This window comes from Tachysurus vachellii, chromosome 13 (assembly GCF_030014155.1).
Source record: "Tachysurus vachellii isolate PV-2020 chromosome 13, HZAU_Pvac_v1, whole genome shotgun sequence".
In the NCBI taxonomy this organism is placed as follows: Eukaryota; Metazoa; Chordata; class Actinopteri; order Siluriformes; family Bagridae; genus Tachysurus; species Tachysurus vachellii.
In genome coordinates, this window is record NC_083472.1 from 23,466,469 (window position 1) to 23,486,870 (window position 20,402).

Below are 20,402 nucleotides of genomic sequence, written 5' to 3' on the forward strand. Positions count from 1 at the left end.
TCACACCTCCAGGGTTGGGTGTTCGATTCCCGCCTCCGCCTTGTGTGTGTGGAGTTTGCATGTTCTCCCCGTGCCTCGGGGGTTTCCTTCGGGTACTCCGGTTTCCTCCCCCAAAGACATGCATGGTAGGTTGATTGGCATTTCTGGAAAATTGTCCGTAGTGTGTGATTGCGTGAGTGAATGGGTGTGTGTGTGTGCCCTGTGATGGGTTGGCACTCCGTCCAGGGTGTATCCTTCCTTGATGCCCGATGACGCCTGAGATAGGCACAGGCTCCCCGTGACCCGAGGTAGTTCGGATAACATGCAAACTCCACACACACAAGGCGGAGGTGGGAATCGAACCCCCAACCCTGGAGGTGTGAGGCGAACGTGCTAACCACTAAGCCACCGTGCCCCCCCATGAAGCTGAACTGGGTAAATTTATTATTATTCCCTTAATATCGTAATCTAGTCCACTGTAGTGTCCTGTCCTTGTAGCCTTTCTGAATAAAATGCTAATGTTAAAGGCTTTAATCATCGCTGCTGTGCTGGAAGGAAAGGAAAGAGTTACAGCCTGCACATTGACTTCTGTTAGGAAAATGTCACATGAACCCTAGCGACATTTTTCACTGTCTGAACATTTAGACGTCTCCGTGATGTAGTCGCGAGTAAACCAGCACATAACAGAAACGTAATGGAAAAAAATATACTACAGCCTCTTTCCATCATCTGAAACAGAGTGACTCACTGCACTGGCTGATGGGCCTGGACCTTAGGTCATTCTATCTGCCTGAGCTCTGCCCTGTTTCACACTCATACACACACACACACACACACACACACACACACACGCACATACACACAGTCCCTACGGCTTGAGTTTTCAATGTTTTCATCTCCTTTTTAATAACCTTATTAATCCAGCACCCACATCTCCATCTCCACCACCATGTTGATCCCTCTGAAGAACTTCTGACCTTAAAACTGACCACCTTCTCCGAGGACACACAGAATGACTTGTAGTCGTGTGATTTATCCTTTCATAATAGGTTCCTGTTGGCTACACAGACCATACAGTGATGGCCATTAACATACCCAAGTCACTGGATGATTCATTTAAACGATTCATTTGATTCACCAAGCAGATGAACGTCGTCCGTGCATATCGGGTTTAACGTCAGGAGAGCGGAATTTTCCGTCTGTTCGTCAGGTCGGATGTTCTTCTCGTGGGCTCCTTACTTTTCTTTTCTTAATGTATTTGTGTGAATAGTGATATACGATAAACTGGAATCGCACATACAGTATGGTGGATCTCGACCGGCACTGTGACCCTCAAGAAGAACAGATTCGAATCAACGAATCATTTCCACTTTATTGTGTGTTGTTTCTTATATAATGTCTAGACATGACGGCTTAGTCCTAAAACTCACGTCCCACGGGTGCTAAATGCTTTCAGATCTTCAAACACATTTGATTCTGACTCACTGATGAACAGGAGCAGAATATCTTTGTCCATATTGCGCTCGGTCTCTGTGTCTCACACTCTCCGTCTCTCTCTGTCTGTCTGTGTGTCTCTTTCTTCCTATTGCTGTTTCAGTTCTCTGAGAATGAGTGGGAGCTTCCCTTGAGTTTATACATATATATATATATATATATATATATATATATATATATAAACTATGTGTGTGTGTCTGTGGGGGTGTTAAATTGGGGCACACTCCACCACTACCACCGTCCCCTCATCCCCACGGCAACTGAGCTGTCAGAAGGACTGGATGAATCACACCCACACACCGCACCCAGCCATCACCCCTTCAACCCTTCCAGCTCTGACAGAATCTCTCTAACCTTCCCTTTCTCTCTGTCTCTGTCTCCCTAGGCTGTGGTGTGTGTGTGTGTTTGGCTGGTTGGCTGGGTGCAGATGCTTCGTGCCCACTCAAAGTGCCAGTCTGGTGCATTCTGGGGGATTTGGAGTCTTTGAAATCAGCTGTCATGCCATCGCAGAGTCGGGAAAAACAGCGCCAGGAGACTCACCCATCTCTCAGGAGATAAGAGTTCACTCGAGGCAGGAAGATGAATTTGAGACCGGCAACACTTTGATGGAGATGCATCTGTGTGTGTGTGTGTGTGTGTGTGTGTGTTTGTGTTTGTGTGTGTATTTCTCATAAGTCACATGAAGTAACTTTATCCCCCTAAGCATGCAAGTTTTTCCCTCATCCCTTTACACAGATCGCCAAATGTAGAAAAAAGTTTTTGCGTGTGTGTGTGTGTGTGTGTGTGTGTGTGTGTGTGTGTGTGTGTGGTTGTGTTTGGAGGACTCCAGAGCAGGTGACTCAACCCAGACTAATTTTGACTTAAACTGGGATGTTTTTAGCATTTGATGCTACCCAAAATGTATCACATACTTCTATCCATCCGTCCATCCGTCCGTCCATCCATCCGTCCATCTATCCATCCATCCATCCATCCACAGGACTGCTGAGCTTTTAGACACCAAAGGAGTCTGGTGGTTAAATAGGATGATGGATATTTTTGGATGCTTTCACATCTATTAGTCCATTTGTGGCGTCGTAATCGGAGCAAAACTGATCACATGATGTTATTAAATAAAATAAAAAGAATGAAGAAAGTTGTTAAGCTGAAAAGGTTGTAAAAGGTTCCAACGAAACTAAATTATAAAAATATAAAGCAATTAAAATAAAAACAAAACAAAAAAAACTTGACTAATGTGCAAAGCAATCATAAATAAATAAATAAATAAATCACCCAAGCATGGAGAACATGAACCTGATGCTAAATAAATAACCAGTTACACATTATGTGCGACTGCCAGGCAGCAGCAACAAATCCAAATCTTGGAACAAAGACAGGCAGAAGGTCGAGTGATTATCAAACAAACTAGGAGAGAAAAGGAAAGAAACCAGAACAGGATAAAAAACTAAAATAGAATCAATCATACAAAATAAACAAAGCTCAGTAATGTGAAGTGGAATACTCCCAGTACCGTGTGTGTGGTAATAAAGTTCAGGTGTTAACGTAGCGATGAAGGTGTGTGCTGGGAATCGTAGTTCGGTTCGGTTATGTTTGTATTCAACGCTGGGTTCTGGGAATCCAGAATAAAGAATTATTCATTCATTCATTCATCTTCTACCGCTTATCCGAACTACCTCGGGTCACGGGGAGCCTGTGCCTATCTCAGGCGTCATCGGGCATCAAGGCAGGATACACCCTGGACAGAGTGCCAACCCATCGCAGGGCACACACACACTCTCATTCACTCACACAATCACACACTACGGACAATTTTCCAGAGATGCCAATCAACCTACCATGCATGTCTTTGGACCAGGGGAGGAAACCGGAGTACCCGGAGGAAACCCCCGAGGCACGGGGAGAATCTGCAAACTCCACACACACAAGGTGGAGGCGGGAATCGAACCCCCAACCCTGGAGGTGTGAGGCAAACGTGCTAACCACTAAGCCACCGTGCCCCACAATAAAGAATTAGTTAGCTTTAAATATGCTTATGATTATTTTACAGTAAAACATACAGTACATCAGCACAGTGAAGGGTGCCAATACTTTTATCATTGCTTCATAATGCGGATAGCAAGTGTGAACTGTCAGACATTTACGGTGCTCGTACCTCCTCACAGCAACAAATCAATATCTTTCTTTTTTAAGTGTTTCAGACATAAATAAGTGAACAAAACAGCAGAAAGTCTTTCTGTGTGTGTGTGTGTGTGTGTGTGTGTGTGTGTGTGTCATGCAGAGTCTTTTCCTTCATTAAAGGTCAAACATGAAAAAGAAAAAGAAAAACCGCCGCCTGAGCGTTCTCCCAGCATGCCCTGTTCACAGCAGTGTGTCCAGATTCTTCATCTCCACAAAATTGGAAACATATCAGACCACGCTGGAGGTTTTATTCCTGCAGAACAACATTTGTGCACTCGATGGTGCTGCGTGTCTCCTGCCTTCATTACGATACTCAGAAATTACACTTCTTCACGGTTCACTGAACAAGCTGGGTGTTGTGTCTCAAATCGCAGACTTCTGTCCTTTTCTAGAATGTTCTTCAGTATAAACACGAAGAGCGTCTTCTGTGATCATTAGTGTCAAAAAAGAGCTTCAGGCTTCCTGGAAGCTCTGCTTTTGTGTAGGTTCTAGAATCTTCCATGTTAGGAACAGAAACTTAAAGGTGGGGTCTCCGTTGTTTGAGAATTGCTTCAGAAAACTGAGTCGGGCCGACAAACTAAACAAAAATCAAAACAAACGTGTAGCCAATGAGCAGAAAGGGGCGGGTCTTGTCAATATGGGCGGAGAGAGCGTTCAGTGGGCATGTGTGACATTAGCAGAAAGCGGTTTTAACATTGACATGGAGGATAAAAACAAAGAAAGAAAGCGAAGAAAGACTTACGATAAGGTAAGAAGTAGGACGTGTTAATATAGGATCAGCTTTCCAGCGCTGGAGAGAACTGAAGGAGCAGGAAGTTGGTCACATATTCACAGATTGGAGTTTCCTGAGTCAATAACTCCTGAGCTAAACGCTGTTACTACACAAATAACACCTCTTTTATATCGTAGTAATGTAGAGACGCAGCTACAACCGTGTTTTGTGTAGTAACAGTGTTTAGCTCAGGAGTTATTGACTCGGGAAACTCCAATCTGTGAATATGTGACCAACTTTACTTAAGACGCCGAGGCGCTTTTTTCCTTCTCGATAGGTGAGTAACGTTGGTTTTGCTTTGTTACACAGAACTAATATATGTCTTTGTCCTTTACATGATTATGCTTGTGTGTCATTTTTGCTTGTTTTTTTATCTACAATCGTATTGTTCTTCCCTTCAGCTATGATAAAGACACATTTCTTTCCATTAGTTGCCTGGGTTACGTATGTATGTGTGGGCGGAGCTATCGATACAGGGGTGGGACCCGTTTGGGTTAGGGGCGTGTTTGTTTTGGTGATTTCAAATGTCAACATTGGCTTTCAAACCATGGAGACCCCAGCTTTAAGAAGCAGTTCAGGACGACAAGCAGTCGTCGCTAATAATCTTTAGGATGCGTCTGAGCGATGCTATTCGGGCAGTTATGAGTATCAAGGCTAACGATATACAATAACCTCTCTCTACAGCCGCGGTGAGCAGACAAGCATCTGAGAAAACATGACGTTTCTCACGTTGAAGGAGATGAGTGACAAAAGCAGCAGAAAACGTCCGGGCTGAAGAAAAAGGCTGAAGACTGGGTGAAAATCAGGCGATGTGAAGTGATGTGTTTTTATTTCAGGAGTGAAACACGTGCCTTATTTCCTATATTAAAGAAGTGTGGATATACGTTATAATATATAATATATAAAAATATGTATTCCAAAAGGGGGGGCACGGTGGCACGTTCACCTCACACCTCCAGGGTTGGGGGTTCGATTCCCGCCTCCACCTTGTGTGTGTGGAGTTTGCATGTTCTCCCCGTGCCTCGGGGGTTTCCTCCGGGTACTCCGGTTTCCTCCCCCGGTCCAAAGACATGCATGGTAGGTTGATTGGCATCTCTGGAAAATTGTCCCTAGTGTGTGATTGCATGAGAGTGTGTGTGTGTGTGTGTGTGCTCTGCGATGGGTTGGCACTCCATCCAGGGTGTATCCTGCCTTGATGCCCAATGACGCCTGAGATAGGCACAGGCTCCCCGTGACCCGAGGTAGTTCGGATAAGCGGTAGAAGATGAATGAATGAATAAACAACCAAAAACTACGGTTATAGTTAGGGTTAGGGTTAGATTATCAAATAGGCCACGCCTACCCAATGACACGATATCTGTTACGTTGTTCCCTGGAAATAAGTGCATCCCGTCATAAATCCCTTAATATTGACTTATGTAATAAAAAATAAATGTTTTCACTGATGTTTTTCTTTTGCCCCAGAACGTGAGACCTGATGACAAAAAATGAAAAAGTAGTTTTCATTAGTAGTTTTTTTCTCTCTTCCTCTTTAGAAGTGTCACACCTTTAGCAACGCTCTTATCATTTCTGTTGAATGCTGTGACTTATTAACAAAGGACGCACTATGGCTAAAAGTTTTGCTTATTAGTGCTCTGTAGCAGAAACAGATAAAAGACGCCACATGCACTGCTTAGCATGTTGACTGGCTCGTGACGATGAAGTGTACGTTCCTGTTAAAGGGGTTTCAGGTGAAACCGGTGTCCCTTTCCCGTCTTCTTTCTGTCTTTCTGTCTCTATTTTGTCTATATTTGTTACAATAAGAACGATGACATCATCGATCCGTGCATTTTAGGACCTGTTACATTAGCAGTGCTCACTTTTTAATGAAAAGTGAGAATAAAAAGCAAAAAGGAAGTCACCCAAACAGAGCGTAAAGATAACATTAACGCCTTTTCTCTCTCTCAGTCTCTATCGCTCTCTCTCTCTCTCGATCGCTCATTTTCTTTTTCTCTCTCTCTCTCTCTGCATCATTACACATTTAGCCGTGCTTTGAAAAGTAGGCCAGCGAAGTGCTGGAATCCCGATGTGAAAGCTCAGGGGTGTCGAGTGTTTTCACCCTGGGAGGAGAACGACACCAACACGTTTACGCCTTCAAAACGTTATGAGAAAATCTCCATACTTCAGAAGACGCAGCTCAAAAGGAAATCCAGCACAAATGCCCCTGGGTGTGTACAGAGCTGGTCTTTAAAGCCAAGTCTTATTGTCACACACATGTATACACACACACACACACACACACACACACACACCCACACACACACACACACAAACACAATACATTGTTTACCTTTTACTTCAATGAACATTTATTTTTTATATAAACAACCGAACACATTTCAAACAGCAAGTTTCACTCCAAACATCAACAATACCAAAAACTTTAGGATGTATTTTCTAAAAAAAAAAAAAAAAAAAAATATATATATATATATATATATATATATATATATATATATATATATATATATATATATATATATAAACAATTTTACAGTGTCCTCCAAAATTATTGGCACCCTTTATGAAAATGTGCAACGGTTATTATGGAATACACTGAACACTCAAACATTGTGTAGTTTTTATTGTCCTCTTTATCCAAAGCAAAGCATGAAAGTCTTTGTAGCAGAAGGCTCCAGATTTTAAGCTAGAACATCCATTACCTTCACCTGACACATGAAGGTCAACAACTCTTGTCCTTTTGGCCCTTTGTATTTCACACAAGTGTGCAACCTCCTATTTATATCCCCGGGGAAACAGGAAGTGGTTAAAAAGCAACATTAACAAATGTGGATGAAGGACAAATAAAAAACAAAACATGTTTTCCAAAAGCAAATAGAAATTGAATTGAGAAAATAGAATTATGGCTTAAATAGTTCTAATGAGAATGAGAGCTGGCTTTTGAGGACCTCTGCTGTACTGTGGAACTTTTCTGTATGTATCACTGTTAATATTACATATCGTCGCTGTCGGGCGGAATCCTCGTATCTCCAAAACCGTTATTTTTCAGGAAATTAAAAAAACGCCGTACCTTATCTGCAGTACACAGGGTTTAGTCCGCGTTGCAGTGGATTGTCTTGCGCTAAATTCCTGTCCTCAGACGAGCACCAGAACTAGCGGGGGTCAAGATTTTTTTTTCTTTGAGCCCAGTGTTTTGAAGACATTTACCTCAGAAGACGTGTTGATTCGTTGCGACTCTTCTTGAGGAGAAATATGCCGTGAAGCTCTCCCACGGAGTGAGGAAGAGGTGGAGAGTTGAAGTGTCCAATGGAGTTATGAGATTTGCGCTCAAGCTATTTTTAAGACTTTAGATTGGTTAATAACTTGTAAAAATAACAGACCCACGTGGGGACTGACCAATAGCATCGATATGTGAAAAAAAATTAAATTGACCAAATTTGGACATATGAGGTTTCTGCCCGACAGCGACGATATTCTGCTATTGTTGGAATATTATGATGTCATAAATCCCTTAATATTGACTTACAGTATGTAATAACGTATAAATGTTTTCACTCATGTTTCTCTTTTACCCCAAAACCCGAGAATTTCTTTGTGCAAGAAATCATTATTATTCGAACACAACACATAAATAAACTGACATTTTGGACACACTATGGCTAAACGTTCTGCTTATTTGTGCTCTGCTAGCAGAAATAGATAAAAGAAGCCACATTCAGTATTTAGCATGTTGATTAGCTCACGATGATTTGTACATTCGTGGTAAAGGTGTACCGGGTGAAACTGGCATCCGTTTATTTTCTTTCTGTCTTTCATATATGAAGTGAAAAGTCTATTTTTTTGTTATCGTTTGCTGTGTTCCGCCGCTTCGCCGACTCTACTGTCATGTGCACAGTAGGATCTTATGGTGAAGACAGACGTACACACTGTTAAATGTCCCGATGTGGTTAGAGTAAATACGGGTGCTTTTGGACCAATCAGATTACTAGAACTGCTCGAGCGATCAGATTAGTAGAACGAAACTGAGTGTCGTTGAACTGGATTTAGCTGGATTTAGATTCAAATAAATTGTTCAGGTCAATAAAACCTAATGAGGTCACAGTAACAGTAACGAGACAATTCCAGACATGAGGAAAAGTAAACCGTCGGGTTTTAGAGCCTCAGTCAAGAAGTCAAAATGAAACGCGAGAGGCTCGGATGGTGAAAATGGCGAGAAGAGAAAGACAAACTTTTGTTTTTATCTGTCTTCCTCCCAGCCTCCAGACCTGATCCTCACACTGAGTTAGAGAAGGTACGAATTAGACACACAGTAAACATGTCAGGGAAAATGGACGAAGATTACACCGACCCTGCCTTCAGACGCCTCCGATTTTTTCACCTCACGTCCTCCGAATTGCTGTTTGCTCACTAGCAGGCGTTTCAGACTTCAGTTTACTTCAGGTTGCCATGGTTTCCACGATTTTATCAGGTATTTCTGACACACAGTTCACTTCCCCCAGCTAACACGGTTCTATTAAGGTTTTTTGATTAAAATAAATGATTAATGATATTTAATAATGTGTTTACAGAAACACACAGTTACTGTAATTAAGTGTATATTTAAACGTCCTTGACTTTATATGACTTGCTGTTTGAAATCACATTAAAATGTCATAATCAGTTTCTGGAATCACACATTGTTTCCACACTGCTTTGCTTTTCATTTGCAGGCTCATACTAACCAGGGTCTGTATTCATAAAGACTCCATCTTATACTTTATCTTAAAAGTTTCTAACTATGAATCTTATCTTCAGAGTCATTCAGGACCAAACTCAGAGCAAATCTGAACAAGGAAAATACAACAACTTTTATCATAGCGAGGAGGCGGAGCTTAACCTGTTACTAGGTATGACACCTTCTTTTTAAAGACTGTGATTGGCTGTCTAATAAAAATAGGAGTGCTTTTAAAATCTGGTCTATTACATATAAACCTTCACTTTGTCTCTATGTTAAGATGTTTGAGTCTATATCGTGTAGTGATTACGTTCGTGATCGATCATATTAGAGATGTTCTAACATCTGTATGTTATAAATGTCATTCATTCACTCATTTTCTACCGCTTATCCGAACTACCTCGGGTCACGGGGAGCCTGTGCCTATCTCAGGCGTCATCGGGCATCAAGGCAGGATACACCCTGGACGGAGTGCCAACCCATCGCAGGGCGCACACACACTCTCATTCACTCACGCAATCACACACTACGGACAATTTTCCAGAGATGCCAATCAACCTACCATGCATGTCTTTGGACCAGGGGAGGAAACCGGAGTACCCGGAGGAAACCCCCAAGGCACGGGGAGAACATGCAAACTCCACACACACAAGGTGGAGGCGGGAATCGAACCCCCAACCCTGGAGGTGTGAAGCGAACGTGCTAACCACTAAGCCACCGTGACCCCCCCGTTATAAATGTAATAAATGCAAATGTAAATGTAAACATCTCTGACACAGAGCAGAAATGTCATACAGACAAATTATATCATTTCTGCCTTTATGGCACTTTGGATCTGTTTCAGAGATTTTAGAGTCTCTATAAATGACATAGCAGCAGAATATATATCATTTCTGTTCTGTATCTGTAATCTGATTGGTCAGAAAAATAATCCCTACACGATCTAATCTGTATCATCTTATTAACTCACTATCATTATTAAATATTGTATACAACACATTTTCTTCTCCCTCTTCATCTTTCAGCCATTTTCTCCTCTGATAAAGAAACTCTTAAACCTCTTAAAAGTCCTCCTCACGTCTCCTAACACTTTCTGACCTTATGTTAAGATGCCTTATGAATAACCTTTACTAGGATCTTTTTTTATTACTATTTTAAAGGAAAACGCCCACATTTCTAAGAATTTTCTTAGAATTTCGTCACTAGGAGAAACTCTTTACACTGAGAATTTTCACCAAAACGGACCCAGGAGTTTCAAGATGTTACATAAGGAATACAACACTCAGGGGTGTGAGTTTAAAGGCAAATAATCAATCGGTGGCTCGGTGTGATGAAGCAGAGGTAATTTTACTGTCCCAAAGTGGATTATATTCCTGTTTTTTAACCACAGCAATTCAGCAAGATTAGAAATATCTCATTAATTAAAGAACATAACATCATACTTTTCATCTATTTATGAACCTACATACTGGTATCTCTTCTGATAACAGTTATTAAGTGTTATGAAGCAAATTTCCCTCATGAAAATTCTAGCTTTTCATGTACAAGCAGAAACACAAACTCCAAACTCTTAGAAGTCTTCCTGTAAATGTGCTGCTATGGAAATGATTAAAGTGAGGGCATTAATATAAACCTGTGATTCATGGCTGCTCTACTGTCAGATCTGCTCTGGTAGAAAATTAACTCTCACAATGTGCTAAATGGTATACAAATGTTGTGTGTGTGTGTGTGTACACGTACTGTATGTGCATGCATCATTTGTATTGTCATACAGTTCACAGTGTGTGTGATGGACAGAAAGCATCATTAGGATAGTCATACAGTTCATTGTGTGTGTGTGTGTGTGTGTGTGTGTGTGTGTGTGTGTGTGTGTGTGTTATGGACAGAAAGCATCATTTGGATAGTCATACAGTTCACTGTGTGTGTGTGTGTGTGTGTGTGTGTTATGGACAGAAAGCATCATTTGGATAGTCATACAGTTCACTGTGTGTATGTGTGTGTGTCTCTGTGTGTGTGTGTGAGTGTGTTATGGACAGAAAGCATCATTTGGATAATCATACAGTTCACTCTGTGTGTGTGTGTGCCTCTGTGTGTGTGTGTGTGTGTGTGTGTGCACTTAATGTGCTTGGCAGTTCATGTATCAAACCAAGACAGCTGCTGCGTGACAGAACAATCTGTAAAAAAGTGAGGCAACATGAAATGAAAGATGGAAAGGAAGTGTGTGTATGTGTGTGCGTATATGTGTGTGTGTGTGTGTGTGTGTGTGTGTGTGTGTGTTTTTTTGTAGGAAATCGAGTCTGTGTATGGCCCTTTCATGCATCAAAATTGGCCGTAATTTAGAATGATTATATTTATCATTTGTTACTGGTTTATGACATGTATGGTTGTGTGTGTGTGTGTGTGTGTGTGTGTGTGTGTGTGTGTGTGTGATTGATTACTACGCTAGCAGTGCATCGTTTCATAATAAATGCTGCATGGGTTTATTTATCTACACATCCTGCTTTTCAAATGAAGTTTGTTCATTCAGGAAATGATGCTATGTGCGGAAACATAATACCAACATAAATTTTATGTTAAATCAATTAACACAAGCATGCAACTGAAAGGAAAACTTTCAAAGTGTGTGTGTGTGTGTGTGTGTGTGTGTGCGTGCATGTGTGTGTGTGCGTGTGTGTGTGACCCATGTGGTGTTGCTCGACTTACAAATGGTACACAAGCTTACAAACTATTTATTTATTTATTTGTTTGTTTGTTTATTTATTTATTTATTTTTAAGAATGAAGACATAAACTCAAATGGAAGTGAAGCGATTTCTCACACAGAAAATCATCTGTCTCATCTTTATCTAATCTTAATTTCAGCATCCAGCTTCCCCTCCTTCCTAAAACAGGACTGGAACGTGTCTCTGTCGTTTTCTATTCCTCTCACAGAAAGTAACAAGTAAACAGTTGCATTTCTATCTCGATGCCAGCATTTTCTCATTTTCTTTCTTCTCTCCCTCCCTTTACTCGCTTGCCTTCATCTCTAGGGAGATAGAGCTGTCGCCAAGATCTTAACCGTATTTCTGCATTTTGGATGTGATGATAAATCAGACAGCTTTGACTCGGATGCAAAGCTACGATAAGGGACGTGGAACGTGTGTGACATGGCTGAGAATTTACTATACAAAAAAGAATCTGCTAAATAAATAAAGACATTAATAAGAAGCCAAGCTCAGGATACGTGTGTGTGTGTGTGCATGTGTGTGTGTGTGTTCCTAAATCAAATGAGACGCGACTCAAATACCAGCTGAAGCTCAGCTGATAATCACATATAGCTGTGGCTTCTATATATTTGAAGAAGATTTCATTAGAGATTCCATATTTTCTATTTTCTAAAGATTTGAAAGCATGAGCTTGTATTACAAATAGAAGCTAAAAGCCTTGAATTGTGGAAATCGCTTTAAAATAACCGCACGCTTTCAATACGCGACCGCAAACGCGAACAGTGCATCAATTTCTTGTCCTCTTTTATCACATCATTTCCTAAGGCTCTGACGTCTATAGCGTTTGTGTTCTCTCCAGTGTCAAAGCAACGGGGGGTGCAAACTTTTGCACTACGTACGACGCGTACGACGTGTCTCGGGTTGCCGTAGTGATCTTGAAATTAACATAAAAATAGAAAAACTCCGGTCTGGTCTGATTATAAAGGCAGATTGGACTGCATTCCCAAACTTCCGTCCGATACAGGAAACTCCAAACTGTTTTCCTCCTGTGTCTCTGTCATGTGCCTGGGCCTTGAAAATGGTCGGATTTCAATAACCGAGCAGCTTGAAATCAAACTTTAAAGGGGTTTCATCATTATAAGAGAGCTCCCCATGGTGCTTCTTCAAAAGGAACGTCAAACCACTCAAAAAACGAAGCACTTCAGATGCATCCAGAATGATGCCCCCAACCCTAACACCCCCCCCCCCCCCCACACACACACACACACACCCTAAAACAAAATTATGCTGCTTTATTTACTCAAATTATACTCAAACCGTGTGTGCGAAATTCATTTAATGTCCTTTTTAAAATTCTTTAATAGTCTTTTTCCACCAGGAAGATAACGTCATGAGGACATCATGGTGGATGTGGATTTGTTTTCTAAGACGCTCTTTAATTTATACACAATTTTTTTTAAATACTCGTTTGCTCAGTGCTTTTATCCAGAAGAAAAAAATCTGAGTCAAATTTAAATACAGACCAGAGAGTTTTACAGATCTTGGGATACTCTTCCTGATGGAAATTCACAGCGGAATTCTTCCCATTTTACCAAAAAATAGTTTTAAGAGAAGAAGTAATTTTTTTTTTAAATAAGGATGTTTAGATAAAGAACCTGGGGTGTATTCATTCATTCATTCATCTTCTACCGCTTATCCGAACTACCTCGGGTCACGGGGAGCCTTGCCTATCTCAGGCGTCATCGGGCATCAAGGCAGGATACACCCTGGACGGAGTGCCAACCCATCGCAGGGCACACACACTCTCATTCACTCACACACTACGGACAATTTTCTAGAGATGCCAATCAACCTACCATGCATGTCTTTGGACCAGGGGTGGAAACCGGAGTACCCGGAGGAAACCCCCAAGGCACGGGGAGAACATGCAAACTCCACACACACAAGGTGGAGGCGGGAATCGAACCCCCAACCCTGGAGGTGTGAGGAGAACGTGCTAACCACTAAGCCAACCTGGGGTGTATGATATCCATAATTATTCCGATTATCATGATATCCTAGGTACCGTAACTCAAACCCTAGTAACAAAAACTCATAGAATCTGTGTCCTTGTATTGCAGTGATGTGGTGGCCTAGTGGTTAAAGTGTTGGGCTACTAAGCAGAAGGTTGTGAGTTTGAATCCCAAGCTGCCACTGTTGGGCCCCTGAGCATGGCCCCTAACGCTCAATTGCTCAGGTGTATAAAAATGAGGTAATGTTAAGTCACTGTGGATATAAGAGCGTCTACTAAATGCTGTACATTTTAAAAGCTAAAACATCAGGACATCCTTGTAAAGGTTGAGGATGGGTTCCCCTTTGTGTCTGGTTCCTCTCAAGGGGTCTTCCTTACCATCTAAGGGAGTTTTTGACTCACCTCAGACTTGCTCATAGGGGATAAATACATACACATTGTGAACTAAATATATCTAATATTAATCTCAAATTTTGTATTGTATTAATCTTTATATTATTCTTTATATTAACCTTCTGTTCTATGTTTATGTTCTGTAAAGCTGCTTTGAGTCAACGTCAATTGTAAAAAGCGCTAAACAAATAAACTTGAGTTGAATTGAATTGAATTAATGCTTGATGAAAAACACCCTTTAACGAAACACTGCAAAACATAAACTTAGTAACAGAGGTATAGACTGTATCCAGACTCAACACCCAGAATCTATGCATCATCATCACCAAGAGAGCAGTTCCTCATTTTAAACTTGTCCCTGATCCGTTTCCAGTTTTGTTCTTCGAGGTTAATAACTGACATGATGAAGATCTTTTAGTAAGTCCAGATGGAATGAATAAGGAGGAATGTCTGATTTTTTCAGGGCAGGGACAAGAGAAGGTCTCAGGAAATCTATTTATAACTCTGTCTGTAAAACAAATGTAAGGAGGCAGAACCTTCCTGGTGCCAACTGTTCAAAAAAAAAAAAAAAAAAAAAGAGGAGGTGAAACTTTAGCCTTTTTTTCAGAAAGTAGGCCAAAGGAAAATGGGCTGGATGGGAAGCTGGAGAGCAGAGAGACCCAGAGTGAGGACTGGAGCTAGAACAGGAGTGAGGACCAGAAGTGAGGTCAGGGGTGAGGACCAGAGTGAGGACCGGAGTGACAGTGATGTATATTACAGACAAAACACAACTACTCTGTGTCCGTTTCCACACTATCTCTTTATGTATAAGATTTAAGGCCCCACACATTCGGTAACGGCCACATGTGAAAGAGTAAGACTTGACGGTCTACCAGTTTGACCAACTTGCCTTGAGGTTTGGCAGCTGTTAGCTTACCAAAGGCCAAGCAGGATTTATCAGCAGCGTTTGCCTAACATGAGCTGAATCATGATTTCTTCTCAAAGTGGACACCAAAGGTGAGGAGGTCTGGGGTGCAACCAGTGTTCCAGTTTATCTTGGGTTGAGGTCAATGCTTTGTGCAGAAGTTCTTCTGCTTAAAACTTAAAACAGCTTGTCTTCATGGAATTTACTTTGTTCAGAATGGCACAGTCATGCTGCACCAGGTTTGTACCCATCTCTAGTACAGGGAAGGGAACATCTCTAACAAAGTTTAGCAAAGCCATATCTCTCATCCTGCCTCTAGCCATCACCCTAACTGCTCCTACCTAACACGGGTTGACTCCTGAGGCCATGCTATGGGAAAGTGAAATGTTCTGTAATGGTTGTCTCTGTGAGGCCATTTAGTGAGAGCACCATCTGTTGAGCCAAGCTCTTCAGAGACCCCGGAACGCATCCTGACATCAGGTGTATCCTCCTATGGGTGGACAAATTGGCCAGAGGAGGTAGAACTATGATGAATGTGGAGGTTTTTTTCCCCTTTTTTTACAATTTTGACTGAGATCACGGAGATATTAAAAACACAAATCTTCCTGATCTCCTGCAAGCTGCAAGGCCATGAAATAAATTCAAACCTTGTATGACTTTTCTTCTCAGCCAGCCATCAACTCCTTCTTAAGATGTGCTTCAACGGGGACTCTGGGCCAATAAGTTCCCTGACCTTGCAGTGCCTTCTATCAGGAACTACTAATTAGCCCAGAGGGGAAGAGGGTAGAGCACCAGGATTTTGTCTGTTTTATTGATTATACTGAGTGTAGAGACAGAGAGACAATCTATCTGGGTGATGGGAACAACACAACTATTTGGTGATTGATTTTTAATGAGGTTAATCTTGGTCCTGTGGCCACAGTATCCAGAGTGTGTGACCTCTAACCTCACCTCTCGAGGCTGATGTTGCATTGTGAAATCTTTACATAATCTGTGTTACTGGTCTCAGCAATTCTAAGCAATGTGGTTGAGAGAAGATCGCAGCTAAACAGCTAATCTTAAACTTATGTCGCTTATTGTGCTAATTTTTCAGGTAAAAATACTTCTGAAAAACGACAAATTCTTAAAGTCTACTTTCATATAAGCTTCATACGAACCACCGCCGTAGAGCGTGAGCATTCAGAAATTCCAGGGGTTTCGTTACAACGACGTAAACGCCCTCTTTCAAAAAAGAGCATACCTACGATGGATAATGAAGGACAAAACAGTCATACAGGTAGATTTTATATTTTATATCTATTATGCTTTTTTATCTTACGAAAACAAATAAACAAATAAACAACTGAAAACCACGGTTAGGGTTAGGGTTAGATTATCAAATAGGCCACGCCTACCCGATGACGCAATATCTGAAATAAGTGCGTCCCGTAGAGCGTGACTTGACAAAGACAATCAATGCTGAATATTTACATGGAACATTTTAGACCACTTAGCAAACAAGTACAGAAAGTAGACTTTCAGGAGTTTGTGGGTTTTGATGTGGTCTGAAATAAGTCTTAGTCATGTACTGTATGTTGTACTATGGGATGTGGTAGCCTAGTGCTTGAGGTGATTGAACCAAAAGGTTGTGAGCTTGAATCCCAGGTCCACCAAGCTGCCAATGCTGCACCCCCAGGCAAGGCCCTTAACCCTCAGTTGTATAAAAAATGTAAGTCACTCTGTCTAAGGCTGTCTACTAAATGGCGGAAATGTAAATCATTTCATTTCAGCTCCATCAAGCTGACACACTGAACTGGAGATGCTAGTCACATGAATCGAGAGCAAAGCACTCTGACCATTTATGGAGATTTAAATTGGCAATAGAAAACATTTCAGAATTCTCAGATGGTTTGAGGTCAGGGGTTATCTGACTTTTTTCGCTGTCTGAATCATGCTTTGGGAATCGTTTCCAGATTGACTGCTAACCTCAGGCAATAAATCCTCTGACAAATAACACTATCAAAACATCTAGTACATACTCCCGAGCCTAAGAGTTCAGACCAGCAAGAAATGCCTTTAGTTTAATAGTTATGAAAAATGAATGAGATTTTGTCACATTTCAGAATTCTTCAGAAACATGTCCGTGATGTGCTGTATTGACTCAGAGCAGTGAAAAAGGCTTCGGTGGAGAGAATGAGTATACAATTCATCCGTTTCTCTGAGTCTGAGGGGAAGTTTTGCAATTAAACTACGATGCTAATGTAGCTAAGATGTACTGTACAGTCAATACTGTATAGCATTAGCTTTTTTCTGATACTTACAATAAATTAATGGATGATTAGACGTCAGAGCTCTATTTTAACACCAGACTAATTTCTAATTCGGGGGGGCACGGTGGCTTAGTGGTTAGCACGTTCGCCTCACACCTCCAGGGTTGGGGGTTCGATTCCCATCTCCGCCTTGTGTGTGTGGAGTTTGCATGTTCTCCCCGTGCCTCGGGGGTTTCCTCCGGGTACTCCGGTTTCCTCCCCCGGTCCAAAGACATGCATGGTAGGTTGATTGGCATCTCTGGAAAATTGTCCGTAGTGTGTGATTGTGTGAGTGAATGAGAGTGTGTGTGTGCCCTGTGATGGGTTGGCACTCCGTCCAGGGTGTTTCCTGCCTTGATGCCCGATGACGCCTGAGATAGGCACAGGCTCCCCGTGACCCAAGGTAGTTCGGATAAGCGGTAGAAAATGAGTGAATGAATGAATAATTCTAATTCAGAACATATAAGAAAATAATCAAGGACAAACAGGTGTGATGAACAGAGTCACTGTTAGCACTCTGAAGTTTGATTATTTACCTACAACTACAAGACCAGACGAGTTTTATTGCACTTTTATGAATATAAATTGCTCTAAATCATTTATTGCTCTATTTAATGTTATGAAACATTTACGAAACCAGATTATCAGCTGAAAACAATCGTTTCCTCTCGTTTTTTTTCTTTGTGTCTGCCTGAGATTCTCGTTAGCACAATACCTCACTAATAAGAAGTCGAAGGTTTTTAGGTTTTATTATTGTAAGCATCAAACGAACTGATTAGTTCTTGCAGTCGATCCAAACAGTATGAAGGTCATAACAAGGTCAAATGTCTTCATAGCTTTTTTCTCATTAGCTTCCTTAGAGTTTGAAGTATTTTGAAGTGTATATGAGGAACACACGTTAACAACCGGAAGGACATCTGAGTCTGTGCCTTCGGTTCCAGTTATTCCAGTTAATGCGATAAAAAAAAAAATCCAGCTAGTCGTGTTACGGAGAAACCGCAAACCTCCTCTGAACTGAAGATAGCTGAGCTGAAACACGTCCAGCTTCTGTCACTAAAATCCCTGTGTTTGTTGTTACTATAGAAACGGTATGTATTAAGTTGATCGCTCTTTACATGCATAAGTCATGTTTGATGAGGTAGATCTGCTGTAACAGGAAGTTTCCTTTAGAAGAATGACAACATGCAAGATTGTGTGTTAGCAGCAGATGTGTGAATGAAATATAGCAACACAAAACAAACACACAGAGGGGTTACAGATGCTGGTGTGTGTGTGTGTGTGTGTGTCTGTGTGTGTGTAAATGTCCATTATAAAAGTTTGTCATCCTAGGTGACAGGTATACTTTGTGTGTGTGTGTGTGTGTGTGTGTGTGTGTGTGTGTGTTTGTGTGTGTGTGGAGTCATTTTCCAACTTGTGAAGAGTGTGCTTTGGGACGTCCTGCTGAGCCTACCGTCTGCTTGGCTGTCAGCATGTGGTGTGTGTGTGTGTGTGTGTGCGTGTGTGTGTGTCTGCGTTAGTTATAAATCAGATGTTGGACCACATGACGTGATGTAGAGTTTGTTTCCTGTGTGGAACAGAAGCTGTGTGTCGCCGTCTGAGACTCAGAGGAGATGCTACATCTTTTTTTCTAGAGCGTACTACATTTATCTCATAGTGCGGTGTGTGTGTGTGTATGTGTGTGTGTGTGTGTGTGTGTGTGTGTATGTGTGTGTGGGTGAGTGGCAAAACATCACCTCCCCCTGTTGCTTGATTTCATTATTTCATTAATTAATGACCAACTGTGTGATTTAAAAGTGCAAAAATATTTATTTATTTATTTATTTATTTATTTATTTATTTATTTCTCTCTGTCTCTCTCTGTGTGAGTGTATTTAGGTGCTGATTAATTAATTGTTGGACAGCTGCAGTTAAAAAGGTACAACAACTATCCTTACACTAACCGTCCACTTTAATAGGAACACCTGGTCACCTGCACATTTCTTTATTTATCTAATCGTTCATTCATGTTGGAGCAGAACGATGCATCGGAACATGCAGATACAGGGCTAGAGCTTCAGTTAACGTGCACATCAAACATCAGAATGTGGGAACAGTTTGATCTCTGTGACTTTTATCGTGGCATGGTAGTCGATACCAGATGGGTTGAGTATTACAGAAAGTGCTCATCTCTAGAGTTTATATAGAAGGGTGTGAAAAACAAGAAGTGAGCGACAGTTCTGTGGGTGGAAAAGGTTCATTTATAAGAGATGTCAAAGATAAATGGTCTTTGATTGATTTGAGCTGCTTCATAATCACACTTTACAACCGCGGTGAACTGAAAAGGATGTCAAAAAAATAAACCATGACAGCCAAGACCTGAATCTGAGTCTGAGGGGAAGTTCTGCAATGAAACTACGATGCTAATGTAGCTAAGGTGTACTGTACAGTCAATACTGTATAGCGTTAGCTTTTTTCTGATACTTATAATAAATTAATGAACGATTAGACGTCTGAGCTCTATTTTAACACCAGACTAATTTCTAATTCAGAACATATAAGAAAATAATCAAGGGCAAACAGGTGTGATGAACACAGTCACTGTTAGCACTCTGAAGTTTGATTATTTACCTACAACTACAAGACCAGACGAGTTTTATTGCACTTTTATGAATATAAATTGCTCTAAATCATTTATTGCTCTATTTAATGTTATGAAACATTTACGAACAAGTTTATCAGCTGAAAACGATCGTTTCCTTTCGTTTTTTTTTTCTCTATTTAGTCCTTCGGGTCTGCCTGAGATTGTCATTAACACAATACTTTCAATTCAATTCCATTTCATTCGTATAGCGCTTTTAATAATGGACATTCTCTCAAACAAGCTTTACAGAACATAAGAAATATAAAATACAATCGTTCAAGATTAACAGTATTTATTCCCAATGAACAAGTCTAGGGTGGTTTAGTGGTTAGCACGTTTGCCTCA